The 21,301-nt window shown below is 47.8% G+C and overlaps 1 protein-coding gene across 5 annotated transcripts in view; it reads left to right on the forward strand.

The window, feature by feature from the left end:
- Positions 1 to 21,301, forward strand: part of GNG7 (G protein subunit gamma 7) — a 115,116-nt gene that overhangs the window by 2,653 nt on the left and 91,162 nt on the right. Inside the window, exon 1 of one of the 5 annotated variants that reach the window (XM_054586900.1) lies at positions 9,701 to 9,758. The exons of the other annotated variants lie outside the window; for them this stretch is intronic. The gene's annotated coding sequence lies outside the window, so the exon portion shown is untranslated. Of the gene's footprint in view, positions 1 to 9,700; positions 9,759 to 21,301 lie in introns of those variants that run through there. 5 annotated transcript variants of the gene reach the window in all.

Here is a 21,301-nt window from a genome sequence, read left to right on the forward strand (position 1 = left end):
GTTTGCTGAATGGAGGCATTTATATTTTGGTCCACTGAGTAGTAGTGTTAAAACACGTCTTCCATTCAAGTTGTTATCACAGGTCTCTTCATTTGCACCTGGTAACAAATAATCGTCTTTAAAATTGTATTTAGTAGGTCATTTGTATTCCTTAAAGTAATTTCTTATAAATGTCTTAATTGATAACAACAGCCTTTGAAACTTTGTCTCCCATTCAGCCTCTCTGCTTGGGTCCTTTAAGGGCTGGGTCTGGGTCCGCTGGGTCCTTTAAGGGCTGTATCCTGCAATCCTGTCTTCCTGCCAATTTGGGGAGCTTCCCCCTAGTTCCACTGTTCCTTTTGACAGTTTTGGACCTTGATTTTCCTCTCTTCTATCTTGTGCTGCCTTTTGGGGTGGTCCCCCTCTCTTCAGGGTCTAGAGGAAAGAGTTCGTTACATGTGTTACCCAGGAGATCTTAGAAACCAGATAAGGGGAGCGGAAAAGGTGGGGCGATCTGTCCCAGGAGGTCACTTCATCCTTCTTCTCCTTGACCACTCTGCAGGGGATTGATTAGCTGAGTTCTCTAAATGTACTTTGTCTTGCCAGTGGGTGGGCAGGGGGCTTTGGGCAGCTCTGAGACTCTTCCAGAAGTGGCTACTAGTTCTTGAGGACCTTGCAAAGGGGAAAGTCTTATTGTTTTTAATTTTTTAAATTAAGGTATAATTTCCATATCATAAAACCCAGCTGTTTAAGTACACAGTTCAATTTTTTTGGTAATTTTATCAAGTTGTGCAACCATCATCCCCCTAAACCTGTTTTGAAACATTCTGTCACCCCAATAAAATCCTCTTTCCCTATAAGCAGTCACCTCTCCACCCCCTCCCCTGCCTCTGGCAACCACTAATCCACTTTCTGTCTCTGGATTTGCCTGATCTGAACATTTCACATAAATGGAATCACACACTGTGTGGCCTTTTGTGTCTGGCTTCTCTCACTGAGCATCATGTGTTCAAGGTTCATCCACATTGTAGTGAGTGTCAGTGCTTCACTCCTGTTCCTGGCTGAGTAACATTCCAGTGTGTTGATGGACACATTGTATTTATCCATTCATCCATTGGTGGACATCGGGGTTGTCCTTCTTCCAGTTTTGGGAGTGAAGGATCATGCTGCTATATTTTTTTAACAATTGTTTTTATTTTATTTTTTTAATTTTTAGACAGAGGGGAAGGAAGGGAGAAAGAGAGAAAGAGAAACATTAATGCGTGATTGCCTCTCACGTGCCCCGCTACTGGAGAACTGGCCTGCAACCCAGGTGTGTGCCCTGACTGGGAATCGAACTGGCAGCCCGTCAGTTTGCAGGCTGGCACTCAATCCACTGAGCCACACCAGCCCAGGCTGCTTTTCTTTTCTTTTTTAATCCTTACCTGAGATTGAATATACATAATTGATCTTAGAGAGAGTGGAAGGGAGGGAGAAAGAAACATTGATGTGAAAGAAAAACATCAGTTTATTGCCTCCTGTACATGCCCCAAGTGGGGATCAAATCCACAACCTAGGTATGTACTCTGACCAGAAATCGAACTCACAACCTTTTGGTGCGCAGATGACGCATCAACCAACCGAGTCATGTGGCCAGGGCAAATCATGTTGCTATTTAAATGGCTTTTCTCTGGGGAGTCGACAACCCACTAAACTGAAGGTTGGGAGGTTGCCTGGTGTCAGCCCTCTAGCTTTTACCTCTGTCTCTTCCATCTGTGTTTCTTTCCCCCGAGTTAAGTGCTTCACTGTCTCTTACTCAGAACATCCCAGCTGCTGGATCAGCCTCCGATCTTTCTCCTTCTGCTGGGTCGACCCCACATGACCAGGATCCGCTCTCTAAAGCACAGATTGGTTTGTCATTTCCCTGCCACCTTCACCAACTCATCACCCACTTGGCAAAATCAAAATCCCTTACGCAGCCTTTGTGGCACTGTGGGAGTGGGCCCCGCCTTACCTTTCCTGAGCAACCTTCACTTTGACTCCAGGAACTATCTTCTCCCACTCCCCCTGCAGCCCACCCTGGCACATGCCCAGGGTTTCTGGATGGCTGAGTTGCAGTCTCCTTTGTCCAAAGCCTTCCTTCCTTCCTTCCTCTCCCCAACAAAGGCTGGTTGTATGCCTATTTTAAGCATCAGAACGTGTGCCAGGCACTGGGAGCACCATGTGAATAAGACGCTTGTGTGTAGCCATGGGGAGGTGTGGAGACGGGGGACCAGGACTGCTCTGCGCCTGACCTGGCTTTCTGAGTTGGGGTCCCTGGGAAGATGGAGATGGGAGCCCAGGCCTGTATATTCCATGAGCTCCATAGGCGTGGTGACAATAAATTTTTCAGGGGGCAGAGAGGTGGGGCTAATACCATGCATAGGATAGACGATTAGGGGAAAAGACCAGAGAGAAGCTTTGAACTGACAGGTTAGCCACGGGACAGGTGGAGGGCACAGCCCCCGGGTGTGAGCACCGAGGTGGGGCTGGGTCGCTCCATGTCATCTCTTGCAGGGCCTCCCCCTGGGTACTGCAGACATTGGGCTTGGTCAGTCTCTGTGGGAGGTAATCCAGGGAGCTGGGGGTGTTGAGCAGCATCTCTGGCCCCACCCACTTGATGCCAGGATGCAGTGCTGAGCAAGAGACACTGATTTGCAGAAATTGCTACCATTTTTGGAATTCCTGAAAGTTAATCATTTGGAGGTGATAAAATAGAGATAATTATTCTTTGGTGTCTGTCGGTTCAGTGTGCTGCCGTCGCTGTCGGCATGCGTGCGCGGGTTTCCCTCTGTTTCCGTGCTGACATGAGGAGGGGCCTGCGCAAGTTCTGCTCTTTGACAGTTATCACTGGTCAAATGTTTTGTCCTTTGTTGTCAAGGCCATGACCCTTTCCCCTGTCTCCTTCAGAAACTGCCTAATTTGATGGACAAAAAAAGTCAGGAGGAACCAAAGATAGGAGGTGAATCCAGCCAAGTTAAGTGTAAATATCCCTGTAGACATCATGCTGGAGCAGGCCGTCTGTGGCTGGGAGGTCAGTGACTAAATCCCCGATACCACCTGCCTTCTCTTTGCCTAACTGAGTGACTTTCTGGGTCCCCTGTAAGAAAACACCAGGCTGGGTGGCCTGGAGCACAGAAATCTATTCTCTCCCAGTTCTGGAACCCAGAAGTCTGAAATCAAGGAGTCACAGGGCTGTGCTCCCTCTGGAGGCTCCAGGGCAGAGTTCTGCCTGCCTCTTCCAGCTTCTGGTGGTTTCTAGCACTCCTGGGCTTGTAGCTGCATCCCTCCAGTCTCCGCCTCTGTCGTCACATGGCCTATCCCTGTGTGTCTGTCAGAGAGAACCAGAGCCAGATAGTTGTCAATGTGGTGGAAACAGATTCATTCAGGAGCTCCTGCAATGGGGAAGAGAAAACTTAGTGTAGATCTGGGCTCACCTTCGAGTACAGCATGGGCCAGCAGGGACTTACAGCCAAGAGGCCGGTGTGGTCAGTAGATCGAGAATCTCCAATGAGAATCATCGGGGGGATTCTGGCTACACCAGCTCATAGGACCCCTGTGCAGGTGGAGTGATCTGACATCATCTGGGGGTGGTAAGGACCCTGATTAGATATGAGAGTGATCAGATATGAAGGATGGAGGATTGAATGATCTACCACCTTAGCAGAATTCTTCCTAAAATTGGACAATGCAGAGACAAAAACGGAAACCCAAAAACTGAGGCCAGGTTGAAAAGGTCAGGGTAGCCTGAGCAGCCAGCGGTCAAGTTCAGAGGGCTTGTCATGTCTCTCTGTCCAAATCTTCCTCTTCTGTAAGCGCCCCAGGTGTTAGATTAGGGCCACCCCACTCCAGTATTACCTCATCCTAACATGGTTACATCTGCAAAGACCCCTCATTTTCAAACAAGATCCCATTCCCAGGTACCGCGGTTAGGATGCAGACATATCTTTTTTGGGGGACACAGTGCACTGCCCAGAAAGCAGACACCCATTGAGTGAAGTTCGGCTTTTTCAGGGCCACGTGGTCCTAGTTGCCAAATGCACTTCTTCCTCTTCCTCTGCCACTCGTTTCGCCACTCCAGAAAAATAAAAATTTGCACCGTCTCACAGGAAGTGGAGAACTCTGTGTCAGAGAGGGCCCCTGGCGTACAGGCCGGGGGCGGAAGCAGGAGTTTATAAGTTCATGGGGAGGGGAGGAGAAGGGGCCACAGGTGACCTTGCTCCCTGAGAAACTTATGACTGCTTGTAAGACAGGGTCTGGAACACCTGCCTTGTCCACCTGGCAGGCCGTGTGGCTCAAACAAAGCTCCCGGGGAAGGACACAGTAGGAGTTCTGAAGTGCACTATAATTGTTACGTGTTCTTGTTTTTAATGAGATGGGGTTTGACTAAACCAGGTCTCTCCCACCCCCTACCCCATGGCGCTGCGGACACTGGGGCTGGGTCATCTCTTTGCGGGGGTCGTCCTGGGCACTGTGAGATGTTGAGCAGCATCCCTGACCCCCGCACTCCCTTGATGCCAGGAGCACCGCAGTGGTGACAACCACAGATGTCCCTAGACATCACTAAGTGTCCCCTGGAGAACAGTACCACCCCAAATTGTGAACCATTGGGCTACAGTATTTTTTTGAACTATTTCTAATAAGAATTTATGATTGCATTAAAATAAAAAGACATGTTTAGTTTTTTAAAAATAGACTTTATTTTTTTAAAGATTTTATTCATTTCTTAGAGAGGGGGGAAAGGAGGGAGAGAGAGAGAAACATCAGCTGGTTGCCTCTCACACACTCCCAACTGGGGACCTGGCTCACAACCCAGACATGTGCCCCGACCAGGAATCAAACCGGCGACCTTTCAGTTTGCAGGCCAACATTCAATGCACTGAGCCACACCAGCCAGAGCCAAAATAGACTTTATTTTTAGAGCAGTTTTAGGTTTACAGCAAAAGTGAGCAGTGGTACAGAGACTTCCTATTTATCCCCTGCCCTTGCAGTTACACAGCCTCCCCCATTATCAGCGTCCCTGACCACAGTAGACTTCTGTCACAATTGGTGAGCCTGCATTGGTACATCGTTACGCAGTGTTACTCAGCGTCCGTAGTTGATGGTCAGGGTTCACTAACATTCTATAAGTTCACTCACGTTCTATAGGTTTGGACAAATGTGTAACACATATGCACCATTACACTGTCATACAGAATAGTTTCATCTCCCTAAACAGTCTCTGTGCTCTCCCTGTTCTTCCCTTCCTTCCCATTTTTTTTTTTTTTTTTTTTTTATGGCCAAGCGATGGGAACAGCAGAGTCTCCTCGAGTGCCTGTTGGGAAGATGTAGCTCTGCGTGCTCTGCGTTATTATTTTTCCCCTTTCTCCTCTCTGAAAAACAGTGCTTTCTGATAGAAACAGGACCCAAGCATCACACTTAATTTTAAATGTTCAACTAGCCACATTCCAGAAAGCAAAACAGGTGGAACCAATTTTGATACATTTGATATACCCAGTCTATTAAAAATATTATCATGGCAACATCAGTATAAAGAAGGCATAAATTACCTACTTCACTTTCTTTTGTACAAAGTCTTCAGAATCTGGTGTGCCTTTTGTACTCACTGATTTTTACATCTCAGAATGAGACACAGTCCACATGCTCAATGCCACATGTGGTTGGTGGCTGCCATGCTGGACATCACAGGGTTAGGTAGCAAAAGGGGAAATTTAATGAGAAAATAAGACTTCTGGGGGCATATGGACATAGCTTAGTGTTTGGACATGTGGGTCGTTTAGAGCTACAGAAGTATCTGCTGGTTAAAATGTGAATTGAGGATCAGAGCAGCTTAGAAAGTAAGTTCTAGAAAGGTCCCTGAGATTGTCCCATCCAAGAGGGCGGCATGGCCCACGCTGCAAGTTCAACTCATCATTTGTTTTTATATGGTCCCTGGACTGGGGTGATTTTTACATTTTTAAATGTTTTTAAGAAATCAAAAGAAGAATCATGAGTTGTGACACATGAAAATAGAGTTCACATTTCAGTGTCCAGAAATAAAGTTTTATTGGCACAAAGCCAGGCACATTCATAAACATTGTTGCCTGTGGGGGCTTTCATGCTGCCACACATAAGACCGTGTGGTTTGAGAAGCTGAAGATACTAATTCACTAGCTCCTTTGAGAAAAAGTCTGTTGATCCCTCTGGTTCAGCATATGTGATTTACAGCTGCGGAAACTGAAGCCCAGTGGTTTCGGCAGGTCATGGCAGTGCTGGGACTTGAACCGGGGGTGTCATAGCTTTCATTGTTTTGTTTAAGCACAAGCATTGGGAAAGCAGTCACACTCCAGGAGACGTTGCCTCTGCTGCTCTTGTGAGAGCTTGTATTCCCACAGCCACCTGGCAGAGCAGGGGTTAAGGATTTGGGAACAGATATATAGAATGATTATATTTCCCACAGCATTGTGCCATACTTAGTAAGAGTGATGATTTGTTTATTTTTTTTTTTAGTGTCACGAGACGTAACAGTCCGTCTTAGAAATAAGAGCTCTGAGATTTGATGAACTGTGGCATCTCAGTTCAAAAATAGACCATATTTTAAAATGTCAGTTATGCTTATAACGTTACTTAAAGACATACAAACGTAAAACTATGTATAAATGTCTCATGCTCATAGCTTTTATACCAAAAAACTGGGGGGGGAAGCATATAATGTAAATAAAAACAAACCAGTAACCCAGTAAAGCAGTGCTATCTAAATGCACATTTAGACAGACAGTCTTGACATCAGGTGATGGGTGATGTTTCGAAGGTGTTCTAGGTCACGGATCGTCAGGTGGACCATTCGTCCCTGAGTGCAGTTTGAAAACTTGCTGGTTACAGTGAAGACACACGTTTCCTACTACGGCCTGGAGCCCAGGATAGTCTCTGTTCAATGCCTGCTGAGCTTCAGAACACCTTTTTCTTTACTGAGATCTGACAGGTCATTAGTTCTTCCCGTGGCAGGGGCAAGAAAGGGAAGATTCCCCCCCCCCCCAATTTGTTAGGTAATGGAATGCAGGGCTGCTTTTGACTCGAACTCTCCCTGAGGGACAGCAGGAGGTGATGACTGGGGCTGGGGATGGGGGGGGCTTTGTGATGGGGGGGGCGTTTATTGTTGGAAAAAATAGTTTGGCTGCTCTTTTCCCCTCTCATCTTATCTTTCCCTGCCTCCTCTATCTGTCTGTCTCTCTTCATATCTCTCACTCTTCCCCCTCCATCCCTTTCTTTTCTCTTTCTCTCCATCTTTCTATCCTCACATCTATCTCTTTCTTCATCTCTTTCCACCTCCCTCCTGCACCCCCAGCCCCACTGTCCTGCCTTCCGCCCTCTCTCTTTTTCTCCGTCATTGAAGGTTTTCCAGGAGTCTCTTAGGGGTTGTATAAAGAAAACCAAAGCATGTCTGTGGTGTCCACAACCTCAGAACTGTATGTGTAGGTTAAGGGCCCAGAAGTACGGGGATCAGGGTTCTTGAATCTCAGGTTCCAGTCTTGGGACTGCCTCTCCTTTCCACATTGGCAAAGTCCCTGCAGAATCCCCTGTCCTCCCCTTCCCTCTCTCTAGCTGTGTAATAGGCGTAGGATAAGGTTACATCCGTACCCATTAGGAGCATCTCTAAGAAAGCAAGTGGACTGAGTTCGAGACCTTTTTTTTTTAAATTAATTAGATTTTTACTCTGGACTAATTTGAGATGTAGAGAGAAGTTGCAGGGGCAGTTCAGACTTCCCGTGCACGCTCCCCAGCTTCCCCCGTGTTAGCGTCCTGTAGTCCTTCCCGGAGCACTTCGCCATGCCAAGGAACTAACATGGGTGCAGTACTATCAGCTGAAGTCAGCACTTTACTCAGATTTTACTAGCCTGTTCCTAATGCCTCTTTGCCACCCCAGGACCCCATCCAGGATCCCCTGTGACATTAGTCGTCATGTCTCCTTATCCCCTCCGGTCTGTGACCCTCTCTGACATTCTTATCTTTCATGCCTGGACAGTGGTAAGGACAGGTCAGGAGTTTTGCAGAACATCCCTCAGTCTGGGTTTGTGTGGTGTTTTCTCATGATCAGACCCCAGCCATTGATTTGGGGGAACACACACAGGTGAGGTGTTCTTCTCGCCTTTCGGAGGGTCCTGACACCCAGATGATGTCACCCTCAGGATGACCTTGACCTCCTGGCCCAGGTAGTGTTTGGGGAGATAGAAACTCATCATTTTATATATGTGGCTGCAGACACTGCAGGGTGTCGGGCAGAAACGTCTTCCATCTAATTTGAGACACATGGGTCCCAGCTGTCCCAAATCTGATTGACTTGGGGGGGGGTGAGGTGGGGGGCTTGGATGGGTCCTGCCTCTGGTGACTGAAGTGAGCTGGTCCTGAGTGTTTTAGCACAGCTTTGTATAGGTACCATGTTTTAATAAGAGGGTAGCTTTGTATCCAGGATACGGCTGCGACTCACGTGACCCAAGGCTCGGAAACCACACGCTGGCAGTGATGCTCCTGCCCTCCCTCCTGGTCTGCGCATCCCCCACACTGACAGCCCTGGGTCTTCATTAGCCTTTGGATAAAGCAGAGGGTTTCTGAAAATCAGGCTGTATTTCAGGCAAGTGTTTGTCGTGTCCTTTAAAAGTGAAACTGGGCAGCCATGGGTCATCTCCCTGGAAGGAGGGCAGGAGTTCCTCCGAGCCGATTTGGGACAGTGAATGAGACCCTTTGTTGCACGAGGCTTGTTTCTCGGTGGCCTCTTTTTACTCAGCAAACAGTAGGACGTTGCCAGGTGCTGCGTGTATGGGACTATACTGCCATGTTGCCCACTCCCCAGGGGAGGGGACCTGTTGGTCCTGGTAGTCACATACCACACATCGTCCCATTTACTTCTCACCTGCGACCCATCTCTTTGCTCAGGGCAGCGTGAACGTCCATACTTACCTCCCTGCATCCCTTTCTGTTTTATTTTGTATTTCATTGTGGAAATTCCACGGAACATCAAATTCACCAATGTAACTATTTAAAAAAATTTTTTTTAAATTTTTATTTATTTATTTCTTAGAGAGAGGGGGAAAGGAGGGAGAAAGAGGGAGAGAAACATCAATGTGTGAGAGTAACATCAATCAGTTGCCTCTCACACGTCGCCAACTGGGGACCAGCCCACAATTCCAGTCCAGGCACGTGACCTGGCTGGACTTGAACCAGTGATCTTTTGGTTCACAGGCTGGTGCTCAATCCACTGAGCCAGCCAGGGCCCATTTAATACATTAAGAACCCTCCTTGCCGTTTCCCCTTCCCACCAGGAGCTCATAAGGGCTTTACGTTCTCCTCAGCCTCACCAGCACTTGGGATTGTCCATCTCTGAGTCCCGTGCCCTGGAGGTTTCTCACTGTAGCTTTGATGTACACGTCCCATGGGTAGTTTCTAAGCCGGGTTGCCTAGTAGAAGGACAGAAATGTTGAAGGTCAGCCTGTCGGGAGGGAGATGATACACTTTTAGGAGACCCTCACCAGAGAGATTTGCAAAGGAATTTCTGTCACTTCTGATTAGCTGAATGTTGGTGGCAGGGAGAGGGAAGAGGGAGCACCAGGAGCAAGGACGGACCCTCCAGCGTCCCCTTTCAAAAATGGACATGGCAATGCCAACCGAAGTGAGTTGCCTGGAGAATCGAATGTTACAAGTCAGCGACAGACAGCTTTTTGGAGCCTCAGTACACGGAAGCTGAGCTCAGAATGAAATTTCTACTCACATTCTTCATACGCCTCTCAGTGAGTTTTGTTCTAGGAGGTCCTATCTATGTTTTCCCGTATCATTTATTTTTAAACATATGGACTGTTTGTGTGGGTTGCTTCTATGCCTGGTAGGGTTTTTTTTTTTTTTTAACAGCTTGATGGAGATATCACTCACCCATTTAAAGTGTACCATTCATTGGTTTCTAGTATATCCACAGATGTGTGCAACCATTGCCACAGGCAATTTTTGGATGTTTTTGTCACCCTAAAAAGATACCCTGTTCCCATCAGCAATCACTTCCCACTCCCCTCCTCACCTTGGAACAACCACTAACTCACTTCCTGTCTCTGTGGATTTGCCTATTCTGAACATTTCACATAAATTGGATCACACACTGTGTGTCCTTTGTATCTAACTTCTGTCACTGAGCATCATGTTTTCAACGTCCCTCCACATTCATGTTTTATTGCAGAATAATACTCCATTCTATGAATGTGTATCCCTTGTCTTTTTCAATCATCCATTGATGGACACGGTTGTTTCCGCCTTTTGGCTGTTTTGAGTCCTGCTGCTGTGGACCTGCGTGTACAGGTTTCTGTGTGGATGTTTCCGGTTCTCCTGGACGGGCACTGTGGGCCCATCATCTATTTTTAAACCTATAGACTGTTTGTGCTTCTGTGCCTGCTGGGATTTTTGTCCATTTTCTGCTTTCACAGCTCAGCCCTGGGGGCCGTGGAAGGAATTGAGTTCCTCTGGCCCAGCCCATTCATCAGCTCCCCGCCTCCATATTACTTCTGCCTCAGAGCCTCCGAGCAGCAGGGTCCCTGCATAGCCGCCTTCCGGCAGCTTTCTCTGGGCACAGTTGACATTTCTCCCTCCTGCCCTGAGGCCTCATGCGTGCCCCACTCCCCCAGAATGGCCTCTGCTCTTTGCTCTGACAAATTCCACTTGCCTTCGGCCCAGTCTTGTCTCCATCTCCCCCTGCCCTCTGCCCACCCTTGTTGTCCTTGTTGCCGGTGTTTCTCAATAGCTGAAGCCCCAAACCTGCCGGACCCTCACCATCTCCGCTCTACAGCTGCTGGAGGATCTTGCCCAGTTTCCTTATGCCAGAGCTTCCAGTTTTGGTTGGTGGATTTTTTTTTTTTTTGTAAGAGATGCTTCTGACTTAAGGGCAGTGAGAAGACTGCACAGAGTGTGTATAGTAACTAGCAGGGATCAGTGTGCAGAAAAATTGGCTTTTTTTTTTTTTTTAATTCAGATGAAAGCGTGGGGGAGTAAGAACGGCAGAAAGGAGCAAGCTGTGGTAGAGTGATGGCCCCAGAGATGTCCCCATCCTGGCTGGTCCTGTGACCTGTGGACATGTTACCTCACATGGCAGAGGAATATGCAGGAGGGATTAAGCCAAGACCCTGAGATGGAACAACTCTGTGTTCCCTGGGGGCCCAGTGTCCTCACAGGGTCCCCACAAGAGGGAGGCAGTGTCAGAGTCAGAGACGGGAGAGGCTGCGCTACTGGCTGTGATGACACGGAGGAAGGGGCCACGGGCCAGGGGTGCGGGGCTTCTAGAAGCTGGAAAAGGCAGGAAATGATTGTTCCCTGGAGCCTCGGGAAGGACGAGCCCTGTCCACACCCGGATTAACTTGAGTGAAGCTGGTGTCATCCTGACCCCAGAACTGTCAGAGAATAAATGTATCATTTGAAGGCACAAAGCTTGTGGCGCCTTGTTACAGCAGCTGTAGGAAACATGGTGAATTTAGGAAAGTCCATCACAGATGAAGTCCTGTGTCCTCTCAGCTTCTCATCTCATCTCTCGTCAATAACATGGGATCACAGTGCCTCCCACTTATGAGCTGCGCGGGACCATAAAGAGCAGATGCAGTTTCCCACCACACGCTGTTCACCACGTGCTCCGATGGAGCCCGCAATGCAGGATGCCTGCCTGCTGCCTCCCCTGACGACCTTCCCATCAGCTGCCTTTTTTAGAGGGGTTCTTATTCAGCCCAAGGGAGAATCATCTGGAATGCACTAGAATGTACGTTCCGGGGCTAATGCCATGCCTTGTCTCCCCCAGGGCTGTGGGTGCATGTTTCTCCCTCTCACCCTCCGGCCCCAGGGCAGGGTTTCTGGGACTTGCTGTCAGTTTTGTCTAGGTTAAACATTATGTAGGGTGACTCTTGCCCGGGGCTGCATTGTCCCCAAAGCAACCCCCTGGAGTGCCCCTCTGAGGGGGTGTCTTGAGAAACAGGTTCGGAACAAGCCGTAGAGCAAGGAGGGACTCCAGCCCCTGGCCACTGCCACTTCACAGCTGTTCCGTGAGACAAGGCTACTTACTGATGGCACTGCCTCCACTTCTGTCTTGGTGATGGAACCGGCCATGCTGGAATGGAATTTTCTGGCCGTGGAACTGAGTATGAGGCTGGCTTGGTGCACATGTCCCCTGGTGTTAACAACTAGCTGTGTCATTATGTAAAGGCGCTCAACATCGTAAGTCTTTGGGTAAATGCAAATCAGAACTTACAGTGAGACACCACCTCACCCCTCCAGGATGGCAAGAATCAGAAAGACAGACAATAGCACGTGTTGTTGAGGATGTGGAGAAATCAACCCTCGCACACGCTGGTGGGAATGGGAGATGGGGCAGCTGCTGTGGAAAAGTCTGGCAGTTCCTCAAAAGGTTAAACATAGAGTTTCCATATGACCCAGCAATTCTACTCCTGCCCAAAAGAAATAAAAATATATACCCATACAGAAACCTGGATATAACTGCCCACAGCAGCATGATTCACAAAGGCTAAAAGGTGGAAACAACACGTATGTCTATCAACAGATGATAGATAAACAAGATGTGGCATATCTATACAATGGAGTATTATTTAGCCATGAAAAGGAGTGAAGCAGTAACACCCGCTGCAGTGTGGACCCTGAAACCGTGATGCTTGCGAGAACAGCCAGGCACAAAAGGTCACACAGTGTGTGATTCCATTTGTGTGAAACGTCTGGAACAGGCAAATCCACAGACATAGGAAATAGAGGTCCGGGGCTGGGGAGGGGGATGGAGAGTGACCACTAAGGGGGACGGGGTTTGTTTTTAGGGTGATAGAATGTTCTAGGGTTCGATAATGGCAGTAATTATAGAACATTGTGAATGTATTGAATACCATTGTATACTTTCAAATAGTCAATTTTATAGTATGTGTATTTTACCCCCCAAATCCCAAAACATCTGTTGGTCTAAGCAGTCACATTTCAGGGCATGGGACCACTGACCGTCCTTAGTGGGCCATGGGGGGCGGCCCTGTTGTTTTCCTGTGAGCCCCTCCCCGCCCCCACCTTAGGTCAGGCCTGGTGTTTGTGTCGTAATCTCTGACGCCTGTCTTTTAAGGCTCACCCTTGTGAGTCTGGCACCAGGGCGTGAAGTCCTCGGCATCCGCGGCCACTGAGTGGCCACACCTTTGACTTAGTTCTTGCCAGCCTGGGGTCTTCACCGGCCATGCGTGTAGTAACTCAGGTGCAGATGGAAGGTGCTCCTGGCCCTTGGGAGAAAGCAGTGAGTAAGGTGAAGCTGTGGGATTGTTGAAAAATCTGTACTCCTTTGAGGAAGAGGGACCTGGGGAGTAAGATGTGTGAGAGGTGGAAGGTTGGGAATTACGGAGCCTTCTGGAATGTAGACGGCATTGTGGCCTAGTATGGCTTCAGGGTGGGTACTCCTGCTTAGGCACTGGGTGGCTTTATCTCTGTGTGAATTTGGGCAAAACACTGAACCTCTCTGCTCCTGTTTCCTTGTGGACAAAATCAGACAGCACCATCTCAAGGGCTGGGGTGTGCACGAGGCGGTGACCTGGCGGGCGGCGGGCAGGTTATCACTGTAATTGCTGCAGTAGTCACTGTTTAATATTAATACTATTACGGTATATATAGTGACGTCAGTATTGTTGTTCCCCCACTGCCGCTGCACTTCCACCCCCCTCATGTGTCTTGTTTCAATTGAGCTAGTGTCCGCTGCAGCCAGCGCCCCGCCTCGCAGGGCCAGAGGAGCCGGGCCCCAGGCGGCCGTTTTCCAGAGGCTGCTGACTGTGCCACTGACACCTGTAAAGGCATGACCCTGACAGCCAGGTGCAGGTGGCCGAAGAATCAGTAAGTTTATGACGTTGTGGTGATGGATTTGCCCTTTGAGCCAAAGGGACATTCGCACATATATCCGTGGAAGGATGGAAGCACAAACGGCCACACTGGGCTCGACAAGGGGTGGTGTCCGGCACCCACTCTGTTGGGAGCAGGCCGGCAGGGCTGGGACAGTCGTCTGCATGATAGGGCTGTTCCCCGTCCCCTGCACTAGGGATGAGCCTGCGACGTCGATGCAGAGGCTTTGTAGAGCTCAGGGCTGACCCCTCATCAGGAGTGCAGCGCCCTGGCCTGGCTGTGGGGCCCTCTCTGTACCCTATATCTCAGAAAAATTAAAAAAGGACCACACTATTTACTGAGTGCCCGCGGTGTGCTAGATGCCCTCATGGCCACCAGAGTTGCTGATCTAGCCTTTAAGCCAGGACTCCTCCGCCCCAGAGAGTGATCCAGTCCTGAGTGTCCAATGCCAGGGGGCAGAGACCTTGTCTTTAACATCTGAGGTGGGTGTCGTTGTCCTTGTTTCAAAGCAGTTGGGAGGCTGAGCAGTTATAGAATCTGCCCCGGGTCATGCAGTGCGTACAGGGTGACTCCAGGTTTCAAATCGAAAACCAGCCCGCTCTGAAGCTCTTTCCTGCGTCCTGTGGGGCCTCCCGCCATGAGTCCCCACCTGTAAAATGGGGAAATAACAAAACTTCACTCAGCATTACGGCAGCAATGGAATGAGGTCATTGCTCGTGCTGTGTGTTCGATCATCCGTTCCGCTGGTTTTCGTCAGTGTTGTTATCTCCAAGAGGGCGTCCCCATCGTCCACGTTTCTGACCTTCCATGCCGCACTCTGTCCTGCAGACTCATTTCCTATGAGCCAGGGTCTCCCCCTCAGCATGTGGACACTAGGGCTGGTCATTCAGTGTGGGGCCATCCTGGGCACTGTGGGGTGCTGAGCAGCAACATCTGTGGCCCCACCCACTGCATGCCAGGCGCACCCCCAGTCTTGAGAATGACAGATGTCCCCAGACATTGCCCAGTGTCCTCTGGGGGCAGGATTCACCACCCCCACCCCAGTTAATGAAAGGGGATCAAAGCCAAAGAAAACAGAAAACTCTTGGAGTTTCCAGTTACGCTCTGACATTCCGTTCACGAGTGAAACTCAAGCACTACACTGAACTCAGGCTGCAGGAACGTTTTGTCTCCAGATGACGTTCCCAAAGCTTCTTCCCTAGAAAAATTCTTGGTAGCACATATGAAAATGTAATTAGCAGCCATTTTTCCCCTGTGGTGATGACACAGATTTGGATCTGTAATAAAGACGAATGAGTCCCTTTAGACCTGAGGGCCAGACTGGGCAGGGCTCTCCCCAGGAGAGTGACCTGCTGAGAATCAGGGCCAGGTCATGCTCCACGGGGGGCTGTCCTGGGCACTGTTGATGCTGAGCTGCATCCTTGGCTCCCACCCCCTCAGCATCAGGAGCGTCTGAAGTCAGGACAACCACAGATGTTCTCAGACATCACCCAGTGTCCTCTGGGGGCAAAACTGTCCCTCTTCCCCTCATTGAGAATCCTGTGCAAGGAGTGTTTTTCTTGTGGTTTTCTTTGTACCCTGTAGGACCCTGGGGACATGTTTTCCCAGCAGTTCTTTGCATGTTGAAACCCATACATGCATCACATTAGGTCACGGCTGTCCTTGGGAAAGGGGCCATGCAGGCTGATAGTTCTCGTCTCTAACCAGCCTGGTTTGGCAAATAACATTCCCAGTTTCTTTACCTCTGAGTGACCTGGCTGGCATTTTCTGGCCTTTGCAGTCACAGGTTTTCAATGGATAATGCTGAACTTGGCTGTGGCACTCTCCCTTCCACATGGTCCCTAAGCCTCGATTCCCACAGAAGCCAGACTTCTGTTTTCTATGATGGTTTGGGGGTTTAATCAGACCCCTCTGGCAGAGAGCCCATTGTGCGTCTGTCTCCAGAAATGTGATTTGTTTTGGTTCCCTTATGAACATGTCCAACTGTTAGGGGTGTTGCCATGGCTGGTGGTGTGTTTGAGGAATATAAAGCAGTTTGCAATCCCGTAGCATTTTCCATGTGTTAAAGCATTACCAGTCCCAAGTGAGTAAAAATCTGATTTGTTATGTATTCTAGTCTCAGCCTGAAGGAGAAGCATAGAACAGTTTTGATTTAAGAAAGGTAGAACGATAAATACACACACACGCACACATATGTATGTACATATAATGTGTATATAATGTGTGTATATATATAATGTATATGTGTAATATGTGTGTACGTGTGTGTGTGCGCGCGCGCGCGCGTGCGTAATGTCTAGCATTGGTTTTTGAATCAGCTTTTCCTTTGGGGGAGACACAACAGCACAGCTTTCAGACCCAGCAATGTAGAAAAACTGCCAGGTGTAGTATTTACCCTTGAGTGTGAAAATCTGAATTATAGATGTCCACAAAAAATAGCTCTGTTTTCTTCACCACCCTCATACCTCACAGTGGTGCAGGTGTTCTCTTTTGTTTTAGTCACCTCTGGAGACCCAGTACTTCTAACAGTGTTGCCATTGTGATGGCCTTCAAGCTGGGCTGCTCCGCTTTTGTATATTTCAAATGCATTTCAGATTTTTATCTTTTGAGGGTAGCTTTGAATTTGGGAAACAGCTTGTATTAGTCCCCTAATTACTGTGTAACAAATCACCATTAAAGTAGTGGCTTGAAACACAATTTACTGTCTCTCACAGCTTCCAAGGGTCAGGAATCTGGAAGCAGCATAGCAGGGTTTTCTGCTCAGGGTGTCTCAGGCTGCAGTCTGATCTTTGCCTAAGCTGCAGTCTTATCCCAGCTGGGGAAGGATCTGCTTCGAAGCTCACTTGGCTTGGATTAGCATCTCATTGCCTATTGACTGGAGGCCACCGTTCAGATTTTTGGCTGTTGGCGGATGGGCCTCCCCAGCATGGAAACTGGCGTTATCACAGCAGCAAAGGGGAGAGCCTGCTAACAAGATGGGAGTTACAGTCTCACATAAGATAATCATGGAAGCGACATCCCATCACTCTGCAATATTCCAGTGGTTAGAAGCAAGTCTCAGGTCCGCCTACACTCAGACAGAGGCAGTGACACAAGGCACGAGGACCAGGTGTCACGGGTCACTGGGAGACCATCTTAGTGTGCCATCCACCCAGCCAAAGGTCATTCAGAGGTGAATAACGTGGGTGGTTCAATGGGAACAGTGTTGATTTTGGTTGAATGGGAGATACTATTTTTACCAAGTCACAAGGCTGTATTTCTCAAGTATAAGTTCTATACTCTCTGAAGGAGGTCTCTGAGGATGCATTCAGAAATGTCTTGAGGTAGCATACTGCTCTGAAAGTTGCCCAAAGTGGTTGTTTGAAGGGAAGGATGCCTATTCAATTCTGTCATGGTGGTTAATCATGCAAATTGGATTACCTTGCCTTGGATCACCTCATGTATCAGTGGAGGATTAGAGACCAGCCTTCCTGTGTTTGGAGGGGGACGTGGCATGGGATGAGAGGGAGTAGTACTAGATTTGGGGTCCTTTTGGTGTGGGTTGTGTCTGGGCTGTGCCACTCGACAGCTGTGTGACTTTGATAACTCACTAAACCTCTCTGAACCTCCATTTTCTCATCAGCAAAATGGAGATGTTAAACCTTAGCTTACTGCTTTGTGTTAAGGACTAGGATAATTTATAGAAAGTGTAATAAATGCAGGGTGGGATCCTGGAATGGAAAAGGGTCATTAGTGAAAGAACTGAGTAAACTGTTCAGTTCACTTAATAGTAACATAGCAACATTGATACTTTGATTGTGACAAATGTATCCTGGTTCTTTGAGTTGTTAACATTAGGGAAAGCCAGATGAGGGATATACAGGGGATGTCTGTACTATCTTTGCAACCCTTCTCCAGATTTGAAATTATTGCAAAGTAAGCAGTTTATTAAAAAGAACCACACACACACACAACACAAAAACAACTGCCCAGAACCATTACTGCAAATGAATTCTGGATCCCAGGGTCCCAGGGTCCCGGGGCCCCAGGCTGCCAGGCTGCTGTGACCCTGGGGGAAGGGGAAACTGCAGTGTTTCCATAGTAAGGTGTGTAAAAAAGACAAAAGTTTTTTAAAAGTTGGGGGTGGGGGGGGGACATCCAAGCATTTTAATGCCACTGTACCAGGTAAACTGATGCGGCTCAAAAGTTTTCCTTGACACCAACTGTCAATGCCGCAATTTTATATTGTTTTATAAGGATTTAATAAAATTTATAAAAAACTAAGAAAAGCCCTCACAGGTAGATTTTATCTTTCACTTTAAAAATAGGTGATAAATAATAAAAGATAGTGGCAGTGTTGATGAGGGTGTGAACAGGATAGTATAAAATGGAATACTCTTTCTCAATAATAGTTTAATAAGGTGTTTTCAAGAACCTTAAAACTATTTCATGCTCTCCAATCTAATACTGGCACCTCTAAAAAGAAATACTAAGATGAACATAAAGAAACTCTCAGCAGAATGACTTCTAAAGCAAAAAATGGGAACAGTCTAAATGGCCAATAGTAAGGAAATGGATTAAGCAATTGTGATATATATGTGTAGATATGTCAGCTGCCATTAAAAGCCATGTTTTCAAAGAACACTAATGATATGAGAAAGTGCAATGATAGGATGTAAAGTAATTGCAGAGGACAAAAAAAATGCCTAGTTGCTCATTGCTAAAAACTTCAAGTTTACTTTTCTAGAAAAGCTGTGTTCAACACCCACTAAGTTATACGTGTATGAAGGTGTTCTGTATGGTGCTCGCTTTTTGGTGTCCTTTGTGTGGTAGCAGACCAGGTTTGCTGACAGCATTTGATTGCACTGTTGCCTGCTGGGATGCAGATTCCTGGAGCTGAGCTCCGCATGGACTTGATCTTCACAGAGCAGACATTAAAGTTTAGACGATGGACATAGATTGGAACCTGTCCTCCTGATTCCCATGGAGGGAGCCAGTAGCTGCCACATTGTGTGATTTCATAGCTTGAGTGCTGTACCCAGCTCCTCACTGTGTGGTTGACTTTCTGTTTTACATATTGGTCGACATTGATGGTTGCCTTTGTTTTTGTGTCCTAGTCATGAGACAGTCTCATGTTTCCCATTTTTCTACCTCTCTTCTCTAGGGAAGCAATCTTTAACATGTCACCTTTTTAATGGCCATTTCTTTAAGTTGTATTTTTCGTACATTTTGGGTTTTTCAACCTAGGTACTATTGACATTTGGCACTAGGTTATTCCTTAACATCATCAGATCTTCAGTTAGTGGAACTAAGTTTTGAATTAGCAAAGCACTATGCTTATGGTAGCTAAAATATCAAATTATATGTAAGGGCATACAACAAAGAATAAACTCCCCACTCCTCAGTCTAACTCACCATTGTGACTATTAACAATTTTGGTGTTTTCTTCCAGGATTTTTTTTTTTTTTTGCATATGCTAATAGATATTTTTAAGAAAAAAGTTTGAACTCAAATGGCTTGCAGTAGTCAATGTATTGGTTGCCGTTCTTGGTACTTAGAGGTATCTTGGCTCTTTCAGCGTCAGTATGTATAGGTCTGGGTGTGTAAGACATTACTTGTTCGCTGTTGTCCACGATCTCTCCCAGTCAGTCCTGCTGACACTGGAGTGGGGACATTCTCTATGCGGGGGGCGTCCCAGGTGCTGTGGGGTGTTGAGCAGCATCCCTGGTCCCACCCACTAGATGCCAGGGGCGACTCCAGTCGTGACAACCACAGACGCCCCAGAGACTGCCCACAGTCCCCATGTGGGAACCACTGGGTTACACTGGATCTCTCCCTTCAGGAGCTTCAGAGTTCAGCCTGAGTTTGAATTCTTCCTCTTCCTTTTACTAGATTTGGTAATGTTTTATATTTAGTTTTGCTTTTTTAGAAGAAGAGTTTTTGTCCTTATTTGAAACAGGGAATAGTTTCTCACCTTGCAGCCATATTAACATGAGGGCGACATTGCCTCAAGGTCCTCCGTTGCCCCAGTTCAGAGTCAGGGAGCTGCGCCCTTGGGAAGGAATGGTGCCCACAGGTGTGGTTTCATGGCCCTCCATGCTGGGGCTGCTGGGGGCCGGGGACCTCTGTGCTGCCCGTACCATGAAGGGCTGGGCTCCATGGCCCCAAAAGTGCTCCCCACCTCCTAACCATTTGTGCCATCACTCAGCTCCCTGAGTCTGGTGCTGCATAGACTAAATCCCGTCCAGATGCCTGGGAGCTTGACCAACCCAGATGTTTTTTAATTCCTAAAAAACATACCGTGACTGTATATTTATATTTATTTGATGGTTACTTTTGAGAACAAGCCCATTGAATTTGAAAGACAAATTGAGGCTTTTTCTAAGGAAACTGTGAACATTCTGCAGTGTGTAACAGCAATATGGTTTATAGATAGCAAAGTTTTCTTTTAAAATAAACTTATCTTGGCCTTGGCTGGCACGGCTCAGTTGGTTGGAGCGTTGTCCTGTGACTGAAGTGTTGCCAGTTTGATTCCTGGTCAGGGCACATGCCTGGGTTGCAGGTTCCATCCCTGGTTGGGGTGCGTATGATCCCCAGTCCGGGAACATATGGAGGCAATTGATGTTTCTTTCTCACATGAATGTTTCTCTTCCTTCCTCTCTCTCTAAAAGCAATGAAAAAATGTCCTTGGATAAGGATAAAAATAAACAAACAAACTAACTAACTTTTCTTGGAGTAGCCTTTGAGTTACAGGAAAGTTGCAGAGATAGTACAGAGCTCCCATATGCCCCACGCCCAGTTTCCCCCATTATTAACATTAGTATGGCACATGTGCCACATTAATGAGCCAGTCAATGCATCATGATTAACTAAAGTCCACACTTTATTCAGATTTCACCAGCTTATCCCTAATGTCCCCCTTTTATTGCCAACATTTAGAAATCATGAGACTGTACACCAAAAACTCTGAGGATAATTCTAATTGCTGATGACATCAGGCCACTTGCTGAGTGGTGACAGAGCTGGCCCGGGAGCAATGTCCCTTTCCAATGAGCCAGGTGTAGTCTCTCCAGGGCACCACACTGTTGTCAGCCGCCTGCCCTGGGGCCCACCTCAAACTCATAACCCCAGAACAGGCACCAGAGCTCAGCAGCCCCCTCCTTGGCCCTCAGGAGGAAATGTCCCCAGGCAGAGCTCGTTCCCAGCTGTAAATCAGAAAAGCATGTTGGAATGCAGGTGAGCGTAAGTCACCTGGGAGCACTTTGTGGTTAGTGTGAAGGACATGGCTGGCCATGCGAGGCTCAAAGCCGCCGCCGTCCAGGGATGCTGGGTGGGGGGCCAGAAGGCTGCTCAATCCCCCACAGCACCCAGGACAGCCCCCACAGGGAATGACCTGGTACCAATGTCAGCAGTGCTCTAGAGAGAAAGCATGAACTAAGGTTACCTTCAGATTAAAGAA

The sequence above is a fragment of the Pteronotus mesoamericanus genome, unplaced genomic scaffold (genome assembly GCF_021234165.1).
Source record: "Pteronotus mesoamericanus isolate MK-2021 breed Mesoamerican mustached bat unplaced genomic scaffold, CSHL_Meso_final contig_1210, whole genome shotgun sequence".
NCBI classification, from domain to species: domain Eukaryota; kingdom Metazoa; phylum Chordata; class Mammalia; order Chiroptera; family Mormoopidae; genus Pteronotus; species Pteronotus mesoamericanus.